The following is a 20,448-nucleotide window of genomic DNA, read 5'->3' on the forward strand; positions in this document are numbered from 1 at the left end:
CATAATGCAGCCAAATTGTGGACGGTGGTCAAAATCTTCTCCATGAAGTTCTTCTAGCAAATTTATTTTACACGGATTAAACTTTTTTAACATTTTCAGCGGTTCGCATCCTCTTTTTGGTAGTACACATACGGTCTATTTCTGATATATCATTCCGTTTACCACCAAATGTATCGATTGGCAATATTTGACCATTAACGAAACTCTGTATTTAAACGCACTAAACCTGTCGGAAACGATGATGTTGCCGTAAACCATACAAGCAATGCGAAATATGCCTAAATCGTCCAAATTAATCAAATCAAGCTTTTAATAAGTTGTAGCAGCGAAAATTTTATTCAAGTGTGCCGAAGCTACCAGATATTGAATATTTGCCAATATGTCGAACCGGGTTTCGTATAAGTTCCAATATGTGAAATCGTATTTCAATTAGCCGAAACTGTCGAAAACGATGATTTTACTCTAAAACCATAAACTTAATGAAACATGTACGCAAATCAGACAAATTTATTATATTAATCTCTAATTAAGTAAAAACGTCAAAAATTCCATTAAAGTGTCCCACAACTACTTCGTGTCGGAGATTTGCGAAGAGCCATGAATTTGGCCAAATCCATTATATTGGGCTTCGTACAACTTTATAATAGTGAAAAGGGTGTTTAAACGAACCAAATCCGACGGAAACTATGATTTTCCCTTGAGCCAAGAATGGTCGTTTGTTCCAGGTTGGAAGACTCCATGTGCCTAGTAACAAGCTAATTTTCTACAATTTTGGGAAGAAATGATCTTGTTAGACGAGTGGAAACGTCACTAAAAATCGATACTTCAGCTTCAAGAATTTTCACCAAACCTCATTTGAAGGGCTGTTGCCTTTTCCATAAATCTCTTCTTGAAATCTTGAACTCGTTATTCGCTCTATGGGCGTGTGCTAGGTTCTTGTAGTGTATCGCATTTTGGAATTCTTCCATTCTGAATAATGCATCTGTTATTATATTGTTGGATCTGGAGGTCCAGATTTAAACGATTGCAGTAAATCGGTTTATGAAATCTGAATTCCCGAGTGGGCGTGGCCTATATTGGTGAATCTTCTTCCAACAAGCAAATGTGGTAGGTTCGTGGTCGACGTTCACTGTAAATTAACGTCTCTCCCCCATATATTTGAAATACCTTCGTGGCCAAGTTTATTCTTTATTGCAGCCCCATACTTCATCTTCTTAAGGATTAATTTCCTATAAAAGAATTCTAGTGGTTTCTAGGCTTTGTTAGTAAAACGTTACAATGTCGCACCGATTACAAAATTCGATGCATCGCTGAAAATTCTAAGCATTTCTAACATTGCAAATTCCTGTTTAGCTTCCGTTTTTCTTTCTAGGGATGTTCAGAATTCTCTCGTTTAACCTGATCATTTAAAGGAGGCTCGTTAAATTCTCTAGCGCTCAAGAAAGTTTCGAGAAAATATACGTGTACTCAAATGGAGATCGGCCGGACTGTAATATGATTTCTGTGAATTTTTAATGACAAAGCCATTACAGCTTGCTAAAATTTAATGGCCATGTTCGAAGATCCGTTCGATTGAATCCGCTGGTTAAATAATTCCTTGAAATTCATCTGGTTCATTGTGTTGAGGTCACAAATGAAACTTGTAAAATATGAAGAGTCGAATTTCCAGCTCATCTCTCTCCGGGTAATGTAAAGATATCAATAAGTTAGTATCCAATTCGCCGACGCACCTACATGAATTTTCACTTAATTGAAATTTCCAGTATCATTCACTTCAAATGGGCTGGAAATTGTTTAACTGACCAAAAAAACCGAGAAACAATCCGAAATATATTTGTGGCCTGTTATTAAAGTGGTCACAAATTTAGCCCGTACAATCCATTTAAACGTTGCACTTTCAATTCGACAGTTCATATTTCACGATTTCCCAAAAATGTTATAGTGCAAAAATGATAATCAATACCGACTGTTTTTACATTACTCTGCTTTGTCTGCTTTATTGCTATTTACACACTCTCTGCTGGTAAATGGATATTAATGCTAACGCAGAAAAATCGGAGGTTTGCCCACCGAATCCCAAATGTGAATACCCAGAGCTTTCCATGTGCTTGCAGTTTAGGTTTCGCAGAAAATACTAAATAAGGACCGTTATATTTTTAGGTAATTGCGCAGGCCGGAAAAAATATCGGGGAAGTGAATTGGGTTATTATGTTGCTGCAATTTAAGCCGGAAAAAAAGTAATTTTCTTATTTTTCGAAAACCATGACAATCTACTTTTCCCGTAGCGGCACAGGCGATTGGGAACCTCTAATGATTTTCGAAATGTGCATGTTGGTAATATATTTGGACCGCCCTCTAAAGGGTTGATGTTCATGCTTTATCTTACTTTACAAAGTGATTATATGTATAGTAGATGTCAATAAATCTTTAATGCAAAAACTTCAGGACTCAGCACCGGAACTAAGTTAAATCGTTCATTTCAACTAAATTACAGCTGAACAGATGGCAGGTTTTAAATACTGATACCGATATTTCCGATGTCGAGAAACCGATTCTTATACCATATCTGAACATACAGGGCGAATTTTTTCAAACTATAAAAATTCAAATGTATTGAACGTTGTCAAAGTTTCTAAAATTTCGCTTCCAAATGTATTCGATGCTGCCTAAAATGCATAATCCATGAGTAAGACATCTAGGCGTAGAGTTAAATGGTTGAAAACGTATGATAATTTATGCAATGTTTTATCGTGATTAAATTAAAGCGTAACATTTGCCTTTTAATGACTCATTTTTTATAGCGAGTGAACAAAATATTGCTTGTTATTTTCCATGCATGTGTACAAACGATATTTACATTCTTGATGGGCATTGACAAACGTTTCGCTAGGAATTGCATAAAGCTCAGCGATAATCACCTGTTTTAACTCTTCAATTATTTTCGATTGAGTTTTTCAAGTGCCATCAAGTGCCCTTACAACCGTAAAACCAAGTGCGTCAGATCAGGCGACCTAAGGGGCCTCCTTTCCTTTCAATCAATCTTGGAGGGTAATCCTTCTCCAAGCTCTGCCTGACGCGTAAAAGAAAACGTGGTGACGGCCCATCCTGTTGAAATCTCACCTTCTGATCCTCTAGCTCTTGAATAACCAACGGTTCAGTATCATTTTCTTAAAGATCACGGTAGATTTCACTGTTCAAATTATAAAATATTAAATAACAAGGCTCCCATGGTAGCGTCTTCAAGACTCCTCGTTCAAACATTTAATTTTTGTTGATATTGGGTGCTTTCCTATCTCATAACATTAGGATTTGAATAACTCCAGATACGACAATTGCGCCTATTAAAAGTACCATTAAAGATAAATGTGCACTCTTCAATGAAGCAAACGTTTAGCAGTAGCTGGGGTTGGTTGATAATCATCGTTTGAATCACCTCGGAATTCACTTTGTCAGCCTGGATAATGTTCATTTAATTCCTAATGAAGTTGATTTTTCTATGGACAAAATTTGTGCAGTTTTAGAACTTTTCGATACTGTTGATAGTGCGGTTAAAGTAGAGGTTTCAAACATAAACGATGATGGATTTTGTGCAAAACGTCCGACAACTTCAATTCAAGCAAGTTCGGCTGATATCCTAGGTTGATTCTCTCTTTTTTATTGGCCACAGAACCAGTTACCTCAAATTTTTGTATTAATTTCCTAACGTGGGAAAGATTAATGTTCGTTCCAGGGTGTCGCTGACGAAACATTTCTGTGGTTCGCAAAAGACAATGTTCCTCAGCACCATAAATAAAAACGACTTCAGCCCGTTCCGCAAATGAATAAACTATGATTCGATTGAAAATTTGCCAGAAGAAATACGAAGTGAGACTCAGATTATAAGCAAAATTCGACGATTCATTGGGTGGAAAATACTCGTAAATGCCCATAAAAATAATAATTATTAATTCTTCCATAGTAATGTGCATGAAGAATATGAATATCGTTTATACGCTTGCATGGAAAACCAGGAACGCCTATTATAAAAAATTATTAATATCGAGAATCAAATCTTGCATTTTCATTTAATTATGATAACATTTTAAATTAATCATCGGTTCAATTATTTATTTATGATTAAAAACCTTTTGATTCTATCCCTAGGTGTCTTAGTCACGCATTTTACATTTCAGACATTACCGAATATGCTTGGAGGCGTAATTTCAGTAGTTTTGATACCATTCAAAAGGCTATAGAAAACGCTTTCAGACCATAAGACACAACCATGCTCGTGCTACTTAAAAAATAACTTGGGGTGACCGACATGTTATGGTAGACGTGTTTTCGGATTTCTCCATTGTCGTCATAATTTCCAAAATATCGGCATTGATAAAAAAAACAGCAACCCTGTAAAATTAAAAATACAAATAAATTACTAAAAATAACTAAAATTGAAACATCTGCTGTTTTTGCCTCCACAAGGATATATGTTTTCTCGCAAAGTTCGTATTTAGCCAACGGTGCCAAAAAACGAATTTATGAGTTTTCTTTCAGAGTACTGATTAAAACATGTTTCAGATGCAATGTAAGAGTTATTATTACTTTCAATAAAATATTGCAATGAACTGTTCCAACATGCCTTAGGGGAACTTTTATTAAAACGTTTCCCTATGTTCAACCTACGATATACTTGGACCTCTGGTGGCGACCCCCGTACTCTTTTACTCTTTAATATGGTAAGGAAAGTATTATAATAACAAAATCTATTAAATAAAACCATTATTAAACGAAATATTAATGTTATATGAAAGGGACTGCAAATGAAGACAACTTGAAATTTTGAATAGGGACGCATAATTAGTTCCATGCGCAGAATAAGAATAGATATAGTCTAAAGGGATCTTAATTGGCAGGTACGAAATTCACTAATTATGCAAATTAGGGCTGAACACATAAGGACCATCAAGATATGTGTCAACAATATCATGCAATGAAACGAAACGAAAGCTGAAAATTAAGAGTGCTGTTGACTATATTATCATCTATTTCTACAGACAGCACGAAGTATGAAATCTAGAATAAAATACAATACAGCAGTAGATGGATGTGTCATCTGAATTCCAGATCTAACCGTATCGGAGATTATTGGTATCGACGTAAGCCCCTGAAAATAATTAAAATCTGCCAATATCCAATACTGAGTAACAGTATATTTTTTTGTAGATTTTTCCCCGACGATTTTTGAATTTTCACAATTAAAACGTAAAGCAGATATCCCAAAAAATACTTAAAGAAAAAACGTGGAAAAACCACTGAGACTAAAAAAACATTTATTTATTTATTAGCGCTGAGAGTCCTCCAAAATATTTATAGGAACTTTCGAAGACCAAGTGCTCTGATAGATTTTAAACAGATTTCAGGAATGTCTGCAAATTAATTCAATCAACTCTTAAAAATATTTTGCACGAATACTTTGAGAAAAACATTCAAGTTTAAAAGTCGTAACAAAATTTTTAATTCGCTCAAATGAAATTTAACCGTATTTGTATCATAAAATTCAAATGAATTTAGGTTCTCAAGAATCTATTTTTCCTTATATTTCTAGAGGCCTAAATTCAGATTAATGAGAAATTCCGGAAAACCATAAAACCTAAAATTTTCAATAAATTTCTTTTTTCTAAAGGGGGAAAAATTGACGTTAATTGCAGTTTTAGGAAAGTTGAATAATTTTGATTTACCGAAAAATTAAAACTAAATTCTTGAAAAATTAAAAAATCTGAAGAGTACGTTATAATTTAAATTTTCACAGTAAGATTAAAAAAATCGGGACATTTATTACCTAAACTAAATAATTATACCAACCTAGGATTTTCACAGGAAAAAGAAAAAATTCATATAAACCCGAGATTTAGAGATTTACAGGAAACATATAAATAGCATTTGTTGTAAACTAAAAAAAACTAATTAATGAAAGTTTTGAATTATTTCAAGGAATTTTCATGTTACGTATTATTAAACCTAAAAAAAGATTCGGGTCAATTCACATATCTCAGTATCTGGAAAAACCAAATTACTATTTCAGGTGGATAAGAAATTTTGAAGAAATCTGTAAATCTAAAAATTGCAGTTAAATACGGATCTCTGCAAGAGGATGAAGAAACTCAGGTAAAATAAAATTTCTAGGAAACTGGGTAGAAGTTGAAATCGCTTTTGATTAATGCGAAACCTGAGAATAAAATATTCGGGATTTAGGAAAATAGGATTTCTATAGTGAGAACATACAGGTAAGTTCATAGTTCTCTAAATCTAAAAATGAAAAGAAATTCCTTCGAGTTAAAAAAAAAATCTTTCAAAAAAACAAACTTTCAAACAAAAAACAAAAAATTTCAATAGAATTAGATTTGCTGATTAGATTACTTCCAGAAACCTGTACACACTGTGAACTTTTGTCAGTATAATCTAAAGGACAATTTCAAATCTAAAAATTTCCAAAAAATTTTCATTTCCACCGAAGACGGAATAAATTCAGTGAACTCAAAAAATGAATTTAAAAGGCTAATTAATTAAGATTTTATAGGAATTTCGGTGAATCCAAAAGGTTTTAAAAGTAATCGACATAAGGAATAAATTTCAAGTTCCAATGATAATTATATCAGTATATTTTCAATTTAGATCGATATCCCCCAAAAAACTGAAATGAATGAAAAAGTTACAATTTACAAACTATCATTATCAGCGTACATCACGCACAAGTCGAATATTAACCTCTGAAATATTTTTCTTCGGTAAAAAAGCTGTACATAATGGAAACTAGCCTTTATGCGTCAACTGTGTTATCGATATATTTTACGAAGAGACTCCATGAAGGGAAAAGCGGTCTTATAGATTCAATTTTGTCTCAGGAAAATGGGCAAAATCGAATTGATGCATTGCAGGCGGAAACTAAATCAAATTGCGAGAACCAGTGAAATATGAACTTGTTTGCATTTATATAGTTCCACATTTTTATGTATTTTTCCGTACGTAAGTTGTATGCGAGAGTAATTAGTATTAGTGTCACATAACATGAAAATCATTAAAATCGCTAATACCCACTATTTGCTGGTATATTATGTATATTGTTTCAGAAAACGTGATACAAATCAATATTGGGCACTAAAAGGTACAAAAAAAGAGTGAATCCGCTATACTTGTCTTATACAAAGATTACTTGTTTTCATCCCATAGGGTGTACCTGATACGTATGTGGCACAACCCTCGCCTTTTTAAGATACAAAAAATATCTTTTTGTCGATGCCGATAATTGCAATATTTTCACGATTTCTTTAATAAATATTCTTCAAAAAATTATATCTCTAAAAGTAACTGTAAGAAGTTGCCTTAGTGCTAAAATGTACCTAGAGATTTATTTTGACAATAAACAACCAGATCATCAAAATGTGAAACGACTTTGCGACAAATTAGGCGAAACTCGTTTATTTTGTTTAAAATCGGATAACGGAAGATCCAAAATTGTCACCACGAATGAAGAAAAGGAAATTTTCGTCCCAATACTGCAAGATCCAGACACTAACGCCATGGATATATATGAAGCGATGAGGGTCCGCGAATCATTTCCGGAATTCTCCTGAAAGAGAAGCAGTTTCCATACTATTTCACACCTATTTAAAATTTCTTTGCAAAGGACTTTCATCCCAAAATACATTTCTGCAATTTGTTACTCCACAAGAAGCATCATGACCCTTTGTTCTTTAATAAAATATTGTTCACCGACGACGCAAGGAGAAGAGGTATATTTAATTGGAGAAGCAGTCATTCTTACTACACAGAAAATTCTCATTTTATGAGAGAACGTTACTTACAACATGAATTTTCAGTAAACGTTCGGTGTGAGATTGTAAAAGATATGATTTTGAAACTAGTCGAGGTTCTGGTTAAACTGAAAGAGAAACGGTACCTGCCCTTACTGAAAACGACTTACCTCTGGTTTTGAAAAATATTTCCGTAGCCCTAAGTAAATATTTTTGGTTTTTGTAATGTACGGCTTCTGCTCGTTTCCGTATGCTTGAAAAAGAGTTCTTCAATGCGAATTACCCACATCCATAGGTTGCTCGGAATAGGAAACATCTATGCCTCCACGAAGTTCCGACTTAAACCCTCTAGGTTTCTTTTTGTTTTTTGAAGTCAAACTTACACGCAACAGCTGAACTTAAGAAGATGGAAAAACTCTCAGAAGCAATGACCAAACCTTCCTAGGAGCAATTTCGAAATTGCAGTTCCAAAATTGTAAAGATTTGTGTTCCATTTTAAGAGCAAGAAAAATATTTTGAAACTCTATGGACTGAACAACGCAGTTGTTCTATAAGGCAAGCTTAACTGCATCGCTCTATTTTTTACCCCATGCCATTAATTTATACCATAATTTCTAGAGCTCCCCGTATATAAATATTATTTTGTCGTAGTTTTGATCGGAAGCGGAAGTCTGTGACACGGGACGGGAACATTTATATGTAACAGACGTTGCTGAAGAATCAACACAGCATTAGTTAGCTACAGGATTATATTGTATAAGCTACCTGTTCCTCCCACGTAAGCCTGAGCGATCGTCAACCCGATTGGGATAATGCAATGTCTCGAAGATGTATTATCCCACCCTTCATATATTATGTCGAAACAGATCCGATAGGATATGAACCTGGGGCTTACTAGAACGGATTTATTTATGGGTGAAATTTTTGCCTAACTAAAATTTGTTTTCAAACCTAAAACAATTATAAAAACAGTTCAGGACAAAAATTGATGAAACGGTTGTACCACATTATTTAACTTTGTATTGACGCCCCGCCATCTGGAAAATGAAGGCCTTTGCTGACCAATATTAAATTTCCATTTTGCAGTTTTCAATAGACATTAAACGTGATTGATATATAGTTTTTGAGTGACGCTAATCAGGTGAATGTGACGCCACAATTATTAGTCATGTCATATTTTTAGACGTTTAAATCTATTACCGCATCTCCATGAATAAAAATATTGATACCATGCATTATTATGATGAAAACTCTTTCTTAGGCGACCATGTCATGTAATAATTCAACATCCAACCATCGTATGAACACATCAGGGTATAAAATATTGGAAGGCATTTTCCAACCCAAAAAGAGTTCTTTCAAAATTGATATTGAATATAAAAATGTTTACCCTTTACTAGATGTGCATGTAAACACTTTTTGGAAGCTACGTCATAAATTATTAATTTACAGATGAAGGAAAGCTGTAAAATGTAACACAAAACATTTAATAGGCGTTAAAGGACAATTTAAAATACGTTTGAGATGCGGACCATAAACAAGGATTTCTCGCTTTAAATGAAAGCAAATTCTTTTTCGTATTGTTTTTCATAGCTTGCATGCTTGAGAGACTCAGTTGTACAACAGTGGCATAAAAATTAATTTAGCAAAGCTTTCCAATTTCGTTCAGTTGTTGTTTCTTCGCAGTTATGGGAATTTAATGGTGGAATAAGGCGGGGAAATAAGCTCGCACTATTACACTATATTTTCAAATATTATGTTTTGGATTAGCCCTTCCCTTTAATTTATATTGTAAGCAAGTGACAAATTGTACCTAAACTGTATCGCTCTTTTGCTACAAATGGATTTTTCTGATCCTCGAATCGAAATCCGTGAGGCGCTCATAAATGCGGGAAAATAGCTCTGACTTATTTAAAAGACTATTTTATGGAAAATATCGCAGTCTATCAAGTAATAATTTTTATGAAGTCTATCACTCGATCCCAGATTGGTTTAACTACATATCCCTCCTCATGCAAGACATAACTTAGCGAATTACGACGCACGTTTTATTATATCTAGACCCGAGCGTTCAATGTTAAACGGTTTCAGCTAAACTGTCTAATTAAATTGATGGGCGGGACCATTAAACTGAAATGACAAAATACATAAGGCGAAACGTTATGAGGATATTACTCAAAGGCAACCAAAACCCAGAACAAGGACTAACTTGGAAAAGTTTTCGCCTTACACCTGCCGAGAATCTCATCAACCTTAACCTGATGAATGGCCCTAAAGATCCAGCTTTACGATGTTGCCAAATAGAGATCCACTTTGTGTTTAAAATAATACCTCCCAACAGTAGCGTCAATTCTTTTTTACGAAACAACTTTGATTTCTATCTTCCGTTTGAACGTCCGTCAGGTGCGGTTTTTCATAGTTTGTTAAATTTCACCACGAGAATAACTGCCAGTTATCGAGCTACCTAGTTGACGTTTTAATGAAAATCGATGGGGAAAACACGCCATTAACAATGTTTTTAAAGTTCAAATCTGACTTCGCGGCTGCAGTAGATTTTGAGATATTGATTTTTTTATTTGATTTACTTATTACTCAGGGAAATCAATCTCTGATCGTTTTGCTGCGGTCTTATTTCAAAAGCTGCAGCAACGTTATTCTCAAATCAATTACATTGTTTAACTCTATAAGTCCGAACTCGATGAATTGCCAAACTTTTTTCGTTTTTGAGACATGGAACAGCTTTAGTATTTAGTTTCGACCATCTAAATTGCCCGATGAAAGGCCCTGAAGCTGCATTTCCAGGACTCTTGGACCTCAAATGGTATATTTACGGACAACGAAGTATCCAATATTTATACAAGTTAGAGTTTCTATTTTTTCATCATGTTAGTCCACTGGGCCCATCAAAATATCTGTCAGTAACGCTACGTAATGAATTAAAACTAAAGTGGGAAATTGTTCGTTGGAGACTTGAAAGACCTGCGAGTTCGGAGTGCTGTTGACTACATTGATATCTATATGTACCCATGCACACCCCCATGTATCTGTATCTACACGCACAAAGCATAAAAACTTAGATGAATGGGAGCGAAGCAATAGGCGCAGATAGCACTTTAATTTCAGATGCTAAAATATGGGAATTATTCAGTGCAGGCAAACACCTCCGAAAATAGTCAATATCGGCCAATATTCTGTACTAAATGTCGATATCGATAATACTAAACCAACTTATCTTTATTCATCGATTTTTTATCGACATTTTTTGAAACGATCAGGGCCAAAATTTAAAACTGATACCCAAAAAATTTTTGAAGGGAAAATTTCGAAAAACAAATAAGACTGAAAAAAGAGTTTTCGTTACATAGATTTGTGATTCTCGATAAAACATCTATATTTTCTAAAAATATAGACGTTTGGTGAATATGAACGTTAGCGCTGAGATCCTTCAAGATACTCAGACACTTTAAAAAACTGAAAAGTCATATAGATGCCAAAGTAATTTATAGTTTTAATATCTATCAGGAGTGGTTTTTTATAATTTGTTAAATTTAGTAAAAAATAGCAATTTGTTGTCAAGAGAATTGGTTGATATTTGAATAAAAGTCAGATCGGAAAGAGCTACTGCAGATCTTGGGACACCCATTTCGACTTTCAATTGTGCATTATACGTTGAGAACTATTTCGGTTTGTTTATGAAACTTTTTGTTTGAAGAATTGCACTAATTTGAATTGATAGCTCAAATTAGTTATCCGAATTATCTCCAAAAGAGCGGACGAATGCAACGTAATTTTTGTATTTCCAAAAAACGGGCAACTTTGGCACTTATTTTTGCGCTTTTGAAACTGTCTAAAGAAAGATCACTGAAGCTGAAGCTGGAAATTCAATTTCCAATCTGAAATGATTAATAAAACATCCAAAATGTCGAATTAATTGACGGCATAAAATCTCGACATTTTCGTGAAAAGCGCTAAAGGATTTTCTTGTTGTAGTTTTAGTTTGCATTAGTGACAGACACATTAACACACACATTTTGCATTTAGATGAACAGGGCGTGTTGCGTGATGCGTGATACTATTATCGATCTACGATGTTTCACAAAAACGTGTTATTTAGCAATCTCGCTTATCAGGCCGTGATTTTTCATACACCGAGGATTGCTGAAGAATGATTTATATCCTCTGCAAAATTCAAAAAAGGGTACATAAAACAGTAAAGCGGACTTTGTTAGTTCCTTTGAAGAAATGTAAGCTGCTTTTAAATCAGATAATTAGGCTAAAAACAAAGGGAATTCGTTTTAAATCATTTTGATTGTGAAAGCTAATTTGGTATTAACTTTACGAGCTTCGCCCATATATACCAGAACATTAGAGAGTTTAGAAGTAAAACGGGTATATTGTAACTTAAACTAATAGAGAAGCAAAGCGACATAATATTGCAAAGGGATGTTTATCTATGGATAAATGTTCCAGATAAGCGTGTATGTGTTTAAGGACTGATTAGGGTGACTAAGGCAAATGTGAAAGTCCCATGCATACATATGATGCTCAGAAATAATTGGTCATCAGTGTGGAAGGGTGCGCATTTACCCTTTGCTCTCTTAGCATCGAAATTGAAGTTTCTCTAGCAGTAGGAGGGTTTAACTCTATTTAACCCCATTTTTAATAGTTTCATTTCGAGCTGGTTGTAGGCGGATTCAAAAATTTCAATCAAAAGTAGAGAAATCCTCTATACTAAATCAGATTTTATTATTAAATGAGAACTCGGAAAAGGAGATCGATAAACGATTATTGCCGGGGAATGGAATGGGTATTTAAAAATTAACACAAACCTGCCAATTTCCGTTACACGAGACCGGGTTTATCCACTGCAACAAGGAAGTTGTTATTGGATGGAAGGCAAAAATCCAGAGCACAGATGGCACCATATCTGTTTAAATATAAAGGGATATCTTTGCATTTGATGTTAGTAATATACAAGGCCCGCTTTGAGAGAGTATTTACATAATTGACTGTGTCGGTCGAAGTCTCTGTATAACAGCGATTACTATTAGCATTTAATTGAATACAAAAGGACCAACATGCAAATGTGGCCTCGTAAAACCGACTTCCCTCCGACGAAATTGAAAAACCAGGATACAGGAACGAGTTTAACTAATATGCCACCCAGTTTTTTGGTGCAAGGTTCGGAATTGGCCCTACCAGAATAACTACAATAATTCATCTGTCTACACACTACTGCAAAAAGGGATCGTTTTTCCCCTTTCACATGTACTAAAATTTATCTCCGAAATTTCTCCACGGCTTATAAAGTCCGTGGCAACGTCAAAAGATTAGCTTTGTGGCATTTCTTTTTAAATGCCAGGCAATATGAAAATGCTTTCATGTGAAATTTATTATGTTGAGAGTCCCAAATCTGTTTATAATCCAGGGCCATGTTAAGGTTAATAGTATACATCCCAGAGGAAGCCATCTCCGAAATATAAATACACTTTTCCGCCATTAAAATATGTCAAGGCACTTATGTTTATTACACAAGAGATCTTCAAATGAGAGTTCTACTTTCACTGAGAATTTTAATTAAATTTAAGAATTTTATTGCTGCCATAAAAGGACTTAAAAGGAATGTTTTCTCTAATTCTCAGCTTCTGTGTTACGTTAAAGATCCTAACTTCCTGCTTTATTCCTTCTTTAGCAATACCATGTATCTAAGTTCCGACTTTTTAATGCTCCATGGTTATACTCTATTTCAACGATATTGCGCTATAAGACTACTCCAATTTCAAAGCTGAATTACACCTCTACTTAAGCTTTGTTGCCATATTGATTTATTCTCGATTCCAGTGCTCTGGATCACTTACGCCTTTAACTTCGTACGTTGAAATCTTACTTGAAGCTTTAAGCGAAAAGCGAATAATTTACCTCGTACCATGAAAATTAGAAAATATCGGAGCTTTTGTCAATCATACGGCGCAGAAGAGTATTTAGTTTGAACTCGACCGCCGAAAGACACGTAAAACACAAAATTTTTTTAGAGAAAACCGCGTATACAGGATGTCACCAAATTGTCTGGACAAACTTCGAGACGTAATAGAGCTATTGATATATTCTCACTCCTGCCAAAATATTTGATTCAGGGGCAGAGATTCGAGGGTTAAATAATTTGCTAACTTTACAGGACCCTTGATTGTTCGACCCTGATGACGGATGCATAAGATAGAGTCTTCAGCTTTGTACATCCGTCATCCGACGAATGGCCTGATCGCTCATCTTACGACGAACAGTTAAACAAAGACGAAATCATTTATACCTTAATCCGATATCAAATGTTTCTAATCTCGATTTCGTGTTTCATGTTTGATTTTTTTGTATAATGAATTCCTGATCGTTTATGTGTGAAAGCTTCAGTCAGAATGGTGCAACCTATTCTTAGGGGAGGAGGCTGAGAGAGATTCGCACATAAAGATTTGTAAATTTTTGCGTAGCCTTAATGTGAAAATCGTTGTTGTTGGAAAATATTTCCCCTAAAGGGTACTCGGTACGAAAAAAATTAAATTTGAAGAAGCGTAGAATATTAGAATTTTTCCGCATGAACCAAATGTTTCTTCGCATTAACCGAAATTTAACGACATCGCCTCGTGTCCTATTAAAAAGAAGCATTTAAATAAATTTGATTATTTATAAAAAAAAAGTATCGAAATTGAAGCTGCAATTTCTCTCGACGTAGCTCTAATTGAAAGCTGTGGAGAACTTTCTTTAAACTTGCCCTTAGAGAAATTTAAAAACTCGTGAGCAAAACTGTCACAATCCAGCCTCGTACCTCTCTACACTCTCTCTGATGTTATTAGGAATCGACGCTATTATCTTCCGCAAGCCAATAGCGGAGCGCCTTCCTTTCAAGTTCTAGAAATTACCGAAAATCTGAATTTAGCCAAATTTTGAAATTCGCAAAAGAAATTGTCAAGTTCTAGCCAGGGACGCTCCTGTGCTTCCACTGAGCAATCGAAACAGCAATTTTCTGTAAAGTTATAAAGGTTCGACGCTGTTGTGTTCCCCAACAATCAGTAGAGGAGCACGTTCCTCCCAAAATATAAAACTTGCGATGTAAAAATTTTAAAATTCGTAAAGAAAATTGTCAAATTTCGGCATAGCATGCCTCCGCATTTCTGACAAACGAAACAGCAATTTTCTCTGATGCCGCTAATATTCAACGCTACGGACTTTCCCAATAAACATTATCGGGACACGCGCTCTTCCAAATAGATTAGAAGTGCATGCAAGATCTAATAACAATCTATTATTTATAACAATAACCTGTCGAAATCAGCGAAAAACGGCACTTCGAAAATATTGAAATTTCGCTGAAAATTCCCAGTAAAAATTTTGCTTTGAGCACTGATATCACTGAAGTATTGCAGACCGACCGCGAAAAATCCAAACTGCGAAACATGATTATGTTTCAAAAACTGTTCATTATTGAGTTTTCCACAAACAATTGTAAAACTGAGGCCGTACGAATGTAATTCAAGCTCATTGCAGCCGTCAGTTTAAAATTTCACTTTTCCCATTACATGATGGACAACTTAATAAAATTCATAGGGATAGTGATCCGCATACATCACGCATCCATTTAAGCAAAGCTCCGTTGCAAAAACCCTTTTGTCCACATATTGTTCGCCATAAAACTCCCTTTTGATGATTATGAAGTTCTTGATCAAAAGAATATTTTTACTTGTTAAAAGGGCTTTAAAACGTTAGCAACATAATGGTGGACATTCGAGTTTGAGTCGCTTTTGAAAGGACGAATTCGCCTTAGCAACTGTTTTTATCTCAAGACATGAACGTCGTCAGAACGTCACGGAAACTAATTAAAAATGGGTCTTGGGAAGGGGGTGACAAGCCCAAATTCTGCGATCTGTGGACGTTGACACCACACGAAAATACAAACAGAAGTTCGTAGACCCGGAAAGATAAAACGAGACTTTAGAGGTAATTAGAGAATTTAACGCTTTCGGTCTCTGTTGGGTCATCATACGAGCTACTAATCAATACATAAGATATGTAAATAAGGCGTAGGGAAAATGGCAGGGTTGAGCTGTTAAAAATTTAAAGCCTTCGGGGCAAAAAAGCCGCCAATATAGGCTTAAGTTATAAAGCAAAATGGGGTAGAGGGTGAAGTTATCTATCAAATTTCGTTGCGCTATCCGTTTTTACATTGTGCTCCCTCAGGGTTCGCACTCTCGCAAGAATTGCCGTCTCGCATGGTCTAACTTTCATAAAAGTGTGGTTTGTAATAGATTTTTAAAATGACTGATGGCCTACCGGAAAAATCGAACGTTGCTACGAATGCCTTTTTATTTCTTTTCCCCTAAACGCGGTTGTGTTTATGGATTGTATAATGAAGAAGAAACCCATACGTATAGTATTAATATCGATCATTACCCCCGTAGGAATATACTATCAGCATTATGTTTCAGCCCAAGAATTGAAAAATGTAATCAATCAAGTGTATCAAAGGTTTTCTACCTCTTATTAATAATGAGGAACATTACTACAATAATATATCTACGGCCCTGAAGGAATGCCGAAAGGCGATACCGGGGCGAAGAGGGGAGGTGGTTTTAGTGGGTAGGCGGGCGACATAATGGTCGGTCGAATCCCACACTACCTGGCTGCACGTCGAAGCCAGGTGTCTTAAGAAGATTCCCACCTCCTCGCACAAAAAAATAAAATAAAATAAAATAAAATCTACACAATATGGGTTTGACGTTAATGTAAATTCCCCACTTTGTCCGTGCCTGCAGGATCTTAAAGCAGCGACTTCTCGATAAAATCTCGAGCAATTAATTTCATAAATATTTGATCTTATAATTTTAATTTTAAATTGTGTTTTCTCTAGAACCTGCCTTGTTTGTACTGTGATTCTCACCATGAAATTTAACGCGGTGGCGTTCTAAAATGATCTTGCTTAATTTTCTGGCGATGATAATTAAAAGAACTCTTTTCAGATTAAAAGCAATTTTCCAGGGACCGATCTTGTATCAAAGCGGAGTTTTAAAATGTAGTGAAAACAAAATAGCGATCTAAATTTTATGTTCCTCGCCAAAGCCTTTGGTAATTTGCTTTTTATGCAACGCCAATCTTATCGGAACGGATTTTAAAACTAAAGCTAAATCCACGACTGCTCGAATTCGCTGATTTCGCATAAAGGAAATACGTTTTGGTCAGCTTATCGCAATGATAGATTTTTTTGCTCTTTCAAAGTCACACGCAATAAATCTAATTTATTTCTTTTTTCAACCTTCTTCAACCAATTATTTAAAAATGGCTTCTAGCTGAAATAGCCCGAACCAACGAGCTGCGAGAACGAAACACTTTTGTATGCGAGGCGTCGCAGACACACTGGTACAAACGAGTATACAGTGGCGAACAAAAGTACGGAAACATTTTCTAATTTTTAATGCAATTTCATTCCTATACGTAGCGACAAACATCAGTCAAGAAAAAAGTTGTTTTTTGGAATATTAACTTTATCTAGAACATGTACGTAGATAAAAATAAATATATTAACGTATTTATCAGTCTTAAAAAAAAACAATGTAAAAAATGTGTAAATTGACCGAACAAAAGTATGGAAACATTTTCTTCATTTTAGTCTAATCTCAAAATTTGTTGATTCTGAAGTTTTCCGCTTCTAAGATTTTGTTGAAAATGCCGAAGTGTAAATATTACAGTGCTGAGTTCAAGCGAAAAATAGTGACCATGTACACCAACGGAACAAAACAAATTAATATTGCAAATGCATTAAATATACCTCGGGAAACTGTTCATAAAATAATTAAGAGGTATTTGCAAAGAGGAACAGTAGATCCAGCAATGAAATGTGGAAGACCTCGAAAAACAACCCGTAGAGTGGATAGTGCAATCGTTAGGAAAGCTAGAGTCGATCCAAAAAAATCTGCTGTGGCCATAAATAAGCAGTTAAAAGAGGAATTTGAAGATATTGATGTATCGGATGTGACAATCAGGCGTCGGCTTATAAGTGAAAATCTTCATGGTAGAAGTACAGTTAAAAAACCACTTCTTGCAAAGCGACACAGACAAGCGAGATTAAAATCCGCCAAAGAACATAAGAATTGGACCGAACACCAATGGTCATTAGTAGTTTTCAGCGATGAAAGTAAGTTTAATTTGTTCGGCAGTGATTCTACAGGATATGTTCGAAGACCTCCAGGACAAAGATACGACCCAAAATATTGAATTCCCACCGTCAAACATGGCGGTGGAAATGTGATGGTTTGGGGTTGTTTTACACGATCTGGTACTGGACCACTAGTGAAAATAAATGGCAAAATGGACTCCAAGATGTACTGCGACATCTTATATAATCACCTACCGACATTTGAAGAAGATCTACCGTTGGCATGGATTTATTAACAGGATAATGATCCAAAGCACATCTTGCGATTAACTAAAAATTGGTTTTTAGAAAACAAAATACGGGTGTTGGAATGGCCGTCACAATCGCCTGATATAAATCCGTTTGAAAATCTGTGGTACTATTTAGATAAGAAGGTCAGATCCAAAAACGTTAAAAATCGCAATGAATTTTGGGCAGTATTGGAGGAAGAGCGGAAGGCAGGATTCCCAGGGACCTCTGTACAAAGCTTGTTGACTCTATGGGACGAAGATGTCAAGTGGTAATTGATGCCAAAGGGTATCCAACGAAATACTAAAACTTTTAAAAAACCTTTTAATAAAATAGTACATAATATAATTTATTTTCAACAATTTCTAAGTAATGTTTCCATACTTATGTTCGGTAAATTTATAGATTTTTCACAATATTGTTTTTTTGTGAGACTGATAAATACATTAATATATTTATTATTAGTTATGTACATATTATAGATATAGCAGATCTTCCAAAAAAGGACTTTTTTCTTGACGGATATTTATTGTTATGTGTTGAATAAAATTGCTTTAAAAAATAGAAAATATTTCCAAACTTTTGTTCGCCACTGTATAGTGTCCTAGCAGGTTAAGGAATAGAGCAGTTCGGCTATAAAAAAGTTGTTTAGTTTTTTCTATAGGCTGTTTATGTGTTTTTTAATGTGTAAATTGTAAATAAATCTCGCAGCGTTTTTTACCGACTTGAAATTGGTCTTAGGGAGATTGTTAGGGACCGGTCCGTGTGGAAATCGTGCTCCCGTAAGGCACCAGGTGACGCTGGTTAATTTCCTTCTGAACCGGATAGCGAAAGGCCAAAAATTCTCACTGTGATTCAAGAAGAAGAAATCTTCGTCCAAATACTCGAGGGTTCAGCGATTAGCGCCGGAAAGAGAAGCTGTTTCCACAGCATCTCACGCCTGATCAGAATTTTTTACCAAGGGATTTCCAGCCCAGAAAAGATTAATGCAATTTCTTACTGCAAAAGCAACATTATGACCCTTTGTTCTTTTATAAAATATTGTTCGCAGACAAAGCAACAATTCCAACAAGAGGTACATACATTTAATCGGAGAAACAGCTATTCTTAAAATACCGAAAATCATCATTTAATGGCATCACTTTTAATATGAATTTTCAACTAATATGTGTTGTGGGATTTTATGAGATATGATTGCGGCATCAATTGAATTTCCTTCACTAAAAGAGAAATGTTACGTCAGGTCTCTAACGAGCTTCCCCCACTCTAACACCGTATTTTTGTAAGAGTTTCATGTAAGACGGTTTATGTAAGACTGCGTTCGATATCCTATACAAGTATATATATATTTTTCACGTCGATGGTTTAGCCGAGATAGCAAACATCTGTGGCCGCCGCAGAGTCCCGACTTAAACCTATTAGAGTTCTTCTCTTGAGGTTTTTGGAAACATTGATATGTAAATCCGTATCTGACGGTAGAGAGGAATTATGAGATAATATTTAAGAGAATGGAAATGTAATCAAAAACATCATCCAAGCCCTGTTCGAGGTGCGGCAAAATTTTTAACCGACGAGACAAGAAGGAGAGGTACATTTAATTGGAAAAGCAGCCATTCTTATAACAAAGAAAATTCTCATTAAATGGAAGATCACTTTCACCATAAATTTTCAATTAAAAAGTGGTCTGCGATTGTAAGAAAATAGTTATCGGCCCCGATAAAAATATTAGGTCATTTTTTTTACTCCTCTGGGCCATTGTTTCTGAGACACCCTATATAGCTAAATCGAGTTTATTCAATTCAATGGGACATCCTGTATAGGTACCTCTACAGAGAAATTTTTTTATGTGATAAAAGAAAAAGAAATTTCCCGGCGTTTCAAGGACTATTGTAGAATTCCCAAATGCTTTTACAATCAGTAGTTTTAAAAGTTTCCAGTTCTTACTACAGCTTTTTGAAAACCGGTTAGTTTCATTAATAAATTTAAGAGGTATTTACGGTTACCCCAGAGACACTAAAACTTTTCGCGGATTTGCGCTGCGAAGCTCAGAAACGTTTTATTTTTCTAAAAATTTCTGGAATTTCGTAATTTCATAACGATTATGTTTTCGAAAATTTTTAGGCATTTCGTGGAGTTCCGAATATCTGAAGATTTTTTAAGAAACATTCGATGTTTGAAATGCAAAAAGTTGTCATTAAACACATTTTTCAATCCCTTTGTGAGGATTTTGGT

The 20,448-nt window shown here is 35.0% G+C and overlaps 1 protein-coding gene and 1 long non-coding RNA gene across 7 annotated transcripts in view; both read right to left on the bottom strand.

The window, feature by feature from the left end:
• Window positions 1-20,448, bottom strand: part of Ptp99A (Protein tyrosine phosphatase 99A) — a 286,683-nt gene that overhangs the window by 200,598 nt on the left and 65,637 nt on the right. The gene's annotated exons all lie outside the window — the stretch shown is intronic.
• LOC136348550 (uncharacterized) lies at window positions 7,152-8,927 on the bottom strand. Of its 2 annotated transcripts, XR_010733680.1 has the most exons (4): window positions 8,794-8,927; window positions 8,556-8,741; window positions 7,961-8,502; window positions 7,152-7,606 (listed from the first exon to the last, which is right to left on the bottom strand). It is a non-coding gene; the product is annotated as an uncharacterized lncRNA (long non-coding RNA). The 2 variants fall into 2 exon arrangements; XR_010733679.1 differs by having other exon boundaries at window positions 7,152-8,502.

The sequence above is a fragment of the Euwallacea fornicatus genome, chromosome 33 (assembly GCF_040115645.1).
Source record: "Euwallacea fornicatus isolate EFF26 chromosome 33, ASM4011564v1, whole genome shotgun sequence".
In the NCBI taxonomy this organism is placed as follows: domain Eukaryota; kingdom Metazoa; phylum Arthropoda; class Insecta; order Coleoptera; family Curculionidae; genus Euwallacea; species Euwallacea fornicatus.